The 7,249-nt window shown below is 35.5% G+C and overlaps 1 protein-coding gene across 1 annotated transcript in view; it reads right to left on the bottom strand.

The window, feature by feature from the left end:
* The window catches only part of LOC111087763, a 53,241-nt gene extending 47,296 nt beyond the window's left edge, over window positions 1–5,945 (bottom strand). Inside the window, exon 1 of the mRNA XM_022395581.1 lies at window positions 5,698–5,945. The gene's annotated coding sequence lies outside the window, so the exon portion shown is untranslated. The remainder of the gene's footprint in view (window positions 1–5,697) is intronic.
* Window positions 5,946–7,249: the final 1,304 nt, after the last annotated feature.

Genomic DNA, 7,249 nt, shown 5'->3' with positions numbered 1-7,249 from the left:
GTTATTGTTATTGGTTTATTGTATGTGGTTATTGTTCGGGACGAACAACACTAAGGAAGGGGCAGTGTTGCGTCAGCGAGGTCACGTGACTATTGTCACGCCACGTTTCTAGACATAGCCTGTTCCTTCGGGAGAGCTCTAGCATTTGCTAGATTGGGGGTGGTCTGGTATATATATAAGATGGTCACGGCGTGACGTGACAATGTGTGTAGGTAGTGAGTAATTGAACTCCAGTCAGAAAGTATTGTTGAAGTTAACGTTCGTTGTTATAGCGTTTGTTATAGAGCGACTGTTGAAAATAAGTGTATCGGTAAATTTATATTCAGAAAGAATAAACCAGTTTTATTAAGAAAGGACTTGTGTCGCTAAAGTTTCGTGGGAACGAAGTTACGGAAAATCAACTAACGACTGGAGACGTAACAATATCCTATTCGAATATGTTATTAACAGTAAATACATTACTTAGAATATCCTATTCGAATATGTTATTAACAGTAAATTTGTTACTTAGAATATCCTATTAGAGTATGTTAATAACATGAAATGTGTTTCTTAGAAGAATATATTAGAATGTTAGAAATAGAAAATATGTAAAGTATTTCATAAGAGTAATGTAACTCCAAGAAATATAAAAAATAAAGAATACCCTTGGGTTAATTAGTGACAAGAAAAATGGTAGAGTAATTAACCTGAAGGGACTAATAACGATATATATACTTTATGTACATTGTTTAACAAATTATAGATATTTAAAGGATCAGGCATGGGCTGAAAAATATTTTATGCACTTTGATTATCAGGGCATATTTAAAGTTTAATACCAAATGTAACAGATAGCAATATATTAGCGAAGTTACGTTCTTATTCAGTTAATCAACTTTTGTTTTAGTACAAATATCTCAGATGTTTTGCGTTTGTTTAGTTGCTTTTCGAAATTGAAAGTGATTTTCGTTAGGATGTGGTAGTAAAATATTCCGTAACGTGTGCAATACTTACATGTCTGAAATCTGCACACATATTTATGTTTATCGAAACACAACTGTTGCACGAACATGAATTTATTTTTATGTAAAGAGAGATGTCTTGAATATAAATCCAAACGTCCAAGCCCCCCCCCCCCTCCAGTGGCACAGCGGTATGTCTGCGGACTTAGAACGCTAGAAACCGGATTTAGATACCCGTGGTGGGCAGAGCACAGTTAGCCAATTGTGTAGCTTTGTATTTAACTTCAAACATACAAAACTACAAAAATGTACTGAAAGTTACGGAAACTTGATAAACAATACGAAATGACTTGAATCCAAGACATGTTTATACATCTCCAATAATCTGATTGGTGTTTAATTTCTTTGATGCAAATTTATTGTTTGTTTGTCGATTCTAAAACAGAGAGATCTGAAACTGGTATACGCCAGTCTATCTAAACTAACCTACAAACAACTGTGCGTGTAGAAAACTACATATAGTTATATATAAAGTGTCATTATGAATAAAAATAGAAATGGAATTGTATAAACACTTACTCTCACTTCCATGTCCTCTATCAGATCCTATACTATTTGTATGTAAAACAATCTGTAGAAGTTAATATCATCAAATATATTGGACATTTTGTATCTAATGTCAGATTATGCACTGTCTGTCTATAGAGTAATCTGTAGATTTTAACTTTAACATGTCTGAAACTTCAGTGCTCGACGATGTAGTAATTTGTAGATAATGACGTCAGGATATAAACTTGTGATTCCATGTCTTGTGTCTGATCCTGCAGCGTCTTTATATACAATAATCTGCGGATATCAACTATCAAGTGGGGATTTCGTGTTTTATGTTTGATCCTATAGTGTCTGTCTACGCAGTAATTTGAAGATATTGATTACGTGCCTTGCGCCTGATCCCGCAGTGTCTGTATATACAGGAATATGTACGTATTAACTTCAGTATATGAATTGGTGATTCTGTGTGATCCTATAATAATTTCTATATATTAACTCAAACATATCTTCTGGCGATTTATTTCTCACGTATTATTCTACAGACATCTCTGTTAATACTAGTGGGTATTAACTTCAAAGTAGCTAACCACTCCATGTTGTATGTCTGATACTGCAGTGTCTTTCAAGACAGTAATTTGTAAGTATTGCGTCAATACTTTAACTTATGATTCCGCGTCTTATGTCATGTAATTTCTATCTACATATCTGTACATAATAACGTCAACACGTCAAATCGTGAATTCGCGTTTTGTATCTGATCTTATAATGCTTGTCTACTTAACACAACTTTGCATCTGCTAAAGTGAAAAATACAACAACATATTTCTCTCTGTGTCTTGTTATTTTCAAATTATACAAAACTGTTTTTAGAAACATTTCAAAAACTTAAATAATGTTAAACAAGAATACGTAAACGATATCAGTCACATTTAAATAAATAAGGAAAATTATAAATGTTTTATTTAGTTTTATTTTCCGTGTTTTTGATATATGGCGCCATCTTTAAGTACACCTTTTATAAGTTATCTTCAACTACTAAGCGCAAAAACTAATGATAATTAGGAACTAACTTACTAATCGGACGCAGGTTTGCTCTGTGGTACAAATCCGTGCGATATGACTAAATATTCCTCGCTTTTTAATCTGTGGGTGGTGCGTTATAAGAGTGACAGTCAATCCGTTAGCGTGAACGGTACGTGGCAGGGGCTGCTGAATGACTGTCTTCTCTCTGGCCAGTTACTCAAAACTAGGGACGGCAACAGATAGCCGTGGTATATTTTCGTCATAAGACAAAATACATATATAAGCTTAATAGTACATAAAGTGCATAAATTGTGTTTTCTAAACTCTTCCGTAGACCCTGAATATATAATATATAAACAATGAATTACGTAACAAAAGAATGTCAAACAAAGAACTGCCCAACTGAATAACGTGGCTGCCAAAAAAATAGAAATGTCACTAGAAAATGTAAAAGAAAAAACAACAACAACTGCCTATCAGAAGAAACTGAATAATAGTTAGATGAATTCGTAACAGAGTAAAGCGATTACCAAACTTCAAAGCATATTTATGATTATTTATTGTAAGTTTTTGTTCAGGTATTCGGGCTAAGCTACACAAGGGCTATCTGCGCTTGCTGACCCCAATTTTGAGCTGATACACTAGAGAAAAAGCAGCTAGTTAAAGTAACAGCCGTAAATTCTTGGGCTACCATAATTAAGTACATTTGACCGTCACTCTTATAACACGTCCACGGCCTAAAGTTCGGATAGACGCGAAATATGGACTATCGGATCCACAGTCAGGCACGCTAACTACGTCCAGCCCTTTACTTATACATGAACTGCCTAACTAAAAACCGTGATTATCAAACAGCGACCATGTTTACAGGACAAATAACGAATAATTGTACGCATGATATCCTGTACGACATACTACGTATTAATATGATGTAATCACTAGGCTCTGTTCTCATAACACCGGTTGACAACATGTTTTAATAAGTCTGGAGCTGATAATAACTTTGCGACATCTATTGCAAAAGGCTCCGCCGTAAGATTATCATGTTCAAAAACACCATTCCTCATCACGTGCTTTCTATAATACATCTTGTGTACGAAAATGGCAGTTTTTCAGTGTCCGTTTTAACAGTTCGATCACATAAAAATCTATGGGCGATGCATCCGACTACTAGAACGGTATGTTTTGTATGAAAAAGCATAAACGCCTGTTTCATTCTCCCTCTGTTTCGGGTAAACGATGGTTGAACGCATATGTTGTAGAAGTAATTTACATACACGTGACTTCTGTCACTTTTACAGATGAATATCATTCTCGATCATGTTGTGTACTGTTGCCTGAGAACCGTGGACGACTTTGGCCACTGATCTTCATGCTACAAGACGCCAGACTTTGCTTATCTTAGCTGGAGCATGGACTGTTGCAGGTTTCTTTCTGGAAGGTCCTAATTCTCCAAGTTGATTTATATTCCTTTGTTTTCCAATGTCTTGTAGATTCTAAATCTCTAATGTGAACACATCTTTATGAACTGAGTGTATGAATATTTTGCGTCTAAAAGAGCTGTTACATCCCCTATCAAAAGCGATGAATTTGGATGTCATGACACTGCCTACATACGAAACTCCAAAAATATGTCCAATGTAATTCGTTCTACTGCGACTTGATATCTACTATGTTTGCTACGTTACTCACTGATTTTCATATTCAGAATCTTTTTAATACAATGTACTGAAACCTGTACTTCATAATTTGGTACAGGTTTATGGCCCAACACAAAACCTTTGGTAAATGTTCTAATACATATTTATGTACCTATTGACCCGATTATAAGGCGACCCCCATTTTCAGAAACCATGGGAAAGAACAAAAAATTGAGTGTCATAGCGTCCTATTTTTAGGTCCGTAAAATCAGTACTATAACTAAACGGCGTGCAGGTGGATTAGCTGCAAGAATTAGCGATGACTTTGAGTGAACATCTGGCGCGCATACGTAGATATTCAGGAATTCGACAGGCTAGACTATGGGGGAGGGGCCTGTGGTCGGTTCAGATTATAAGGCGACCATGAATTTTACAGCCTCATTATTAATAAAAAACAGCGCATTTATAAACGGTAAATATATTATTTTACGAAAATCAAAAGTTGTGAATGGGTGAATGTTTTGTTGTTTATTAAATAATGACGGTTGCTTAGAGCAGGTGTTCTCCATCAGGGGCTGCGGACTTCTGGGGAGCTAGGGAACGCGTAAAGGGGGGCATAGCAAGTGCATAAAATTATTAAATGAAAGAAAATCGCGTGTGAAATATTAAAAAGCAAAGCTGAAAAAAGTTAAGTCAATAAATTGTAAAATAGCATTCTTTAAATATATTGTTTATAATGAAAGTAAGGTACTCATTGCTTATTGATTCATTGAATTAAGAACCTCGATCAGAATGCGGAATATTCTGGAAGAAACTTACGCTGAGAAAGTTTAGGAATCCCTGGCTTAAAAGACTTAGAATAGTATTGTATGGATTACAAAAACAGTTAACAAAGGGCATCCAGCTTACAATATCGCTGCTGAATATACAATAATACTTAGAATCAATGATCAATAACATCGTTCTTAACCCTTCTTTGTCCAAAGAGAACCAGAGGAGTACAAATTGATCATTACTAAATCCATAAATCATCCACCAATAAAACGAAAACTTGGTTTAACGTCTACAAGGATGCGTTAAATTTTTTTTTTGAGTTAAAAGATTCTTGGAGGGCAGTAGATTTACGTCACGACTATATAGTTTTGTGCAACAATTTTTGTCACAACTTTATTTGGTATATTTGGAAATGATCATAATCAAATATAGAAACAAACTTCACAACGAAAATGAGTTGAAGTCTAAACACTGAGCGTTTTACACATACTCATTGTGAATCAGAGCCAATGTCGTTAACACAAAACTAATACGGAAATTATACGAATAAACATTCTCGCGTTAGTGAAAAAAAACTAAACAACATGTCTTACGTAATTAGATTTAGGATTCGCTAATAAATCTGCTCAGGAACAAACAATACATACATATTTCAACATTTCAATGTGTGAAAAAGATAGCGAATGACTTTGGCACAAGGGAACTACATCCCTAGCTGAATTCGGGGTACAGTACGTCTTAATCACAAAGTATGCGCTACGTACCTGGAGTCGTTTTAATGAATCTGTTTACATCAACATTTTCATGACTCGGCTAACCACGTGGGCTAGACTGTAAGACGGATGTGGAAAAATTCTTTTGTTAGGTCGCATTCCTGTCCTTGATAATGGAAGGAAATACGTAATCTTCGAAGATCATGGAGGCTTCCAGGCATCACAGCCCTCACGCCATCCTTCCGATACTTTTTGTCTAAATATTTCGATCGCCGAAGAGACCAACTCTGGAGCAACTGAATTCTAGCTAGTTAGAGCCAGGCCGATACCGTTAGCGCATGCGCTTATAGCCCTGGCGATACGAGCGATATAGGCGCTATGTATCACGACTCAGTTGCGCAATGTGCGAGAATGGAAAAGCACAGATTCTTTGTTATTGGTAAGGCGTCTTTACGTAAGGTTCTCTTTGACATCATGCATGTTAATAAAAGATAGATACGATCACCTAAGGCATATTAACATGTAGTTAAAGAAAACATGCGTGAGCCTTACTATATTCCCAAAGCTGCTTGATAATGTCTCCAGTGACGTACGTAGTACACAATTGATCCTATGAACAATATTGCAGAAAAACACTAACCAGCAATAAAGAATAATATATTTTTCAGAGAATGAAACGTATATTTTCAAAAGGATAACTCAATTTAGTATCAATAGGTCATCAACTTACCCCCTGAGTTGCCAAATTAAAACGATGCGTATATATATATATATATACATACACGCATCTTGAAAATGATTGCAGAAAAAAAAAAGGTGAAAAATAACAGCGTGTCTTTTATAATCTAATTTTGAGTGTGTATTTCAAGTAATTAAAACAGTTAACTGACCTGCTTGACTCCTCACGTATGACGGAATGTACGTTTAGTTCTGAACGAATCTAATGGTCGTTGCGGAGCGTCTCAAAGACTGCGAGGTTAACCTATTCCACAACATGTCATTGATACCCGCCAAACACTCTGGTAGAAATGACACTTTAAGTTCAATGATTTGATCAAAAATTACAAACCGATCTATTTATCTCTTAAGAGACACCACATCTAGCGACGCTTTCAAAACATGGGTATCGGGGGGCAAGTATTAAAACTCAACACGGTGACAGCAAGTGTTTATAAACAAATGAAAAAAATCACACACAAAACCTTAACACATACACACTGCTGTCTGCGATGGGGATTTGAGGGATGACAGATCCATTCTCCAAATACCTTTCCCTTTGTAATGCAAAGTACTATCTATATCCGCCCCTCCCTTACGCACATGGTAAGGTCGTCCGTACTTCCTTACTCCTAATTTCATTTGTGGATAGTTTAATGAAGTTTAAAAAGCTACCCAAACAAATACGGTGACGGTGTCCGTACTTTTCTACTCCTAATTTAATTTCTGCTTAGTTTAATGAAGTTTAAAAGGCTTCCCACACATTCATACAAGTTACTCTTTTAATTATACGGATTATAATCTGAGATATTACTTTGATAACTTCAAATTACTAGAATAGTTATAGGGAATACTTGGTACCAGTTTTGTTATGATTTTTTTTATA

This window comes from Limulus polyphemus, unplaced genomic scaffold (genome assembly GCF_000517525.1).
Source record: "Limulus polyphemus unplaced genomic scaffold, Limulus_polyphemus-2.1.2 Scaffold2601, whole genome shotgun sequence".
Classification (NCBI taxonomy): domain Eukaryota; kingdom Metazoa; phylum Arthropoda; class Merostomata; order Xiphosura; family Limulidae; genus Limulus; species Limulus polyphemus.
This window is presented reverse-complemented; position numbering and strand designations above follow the sequence as displayed.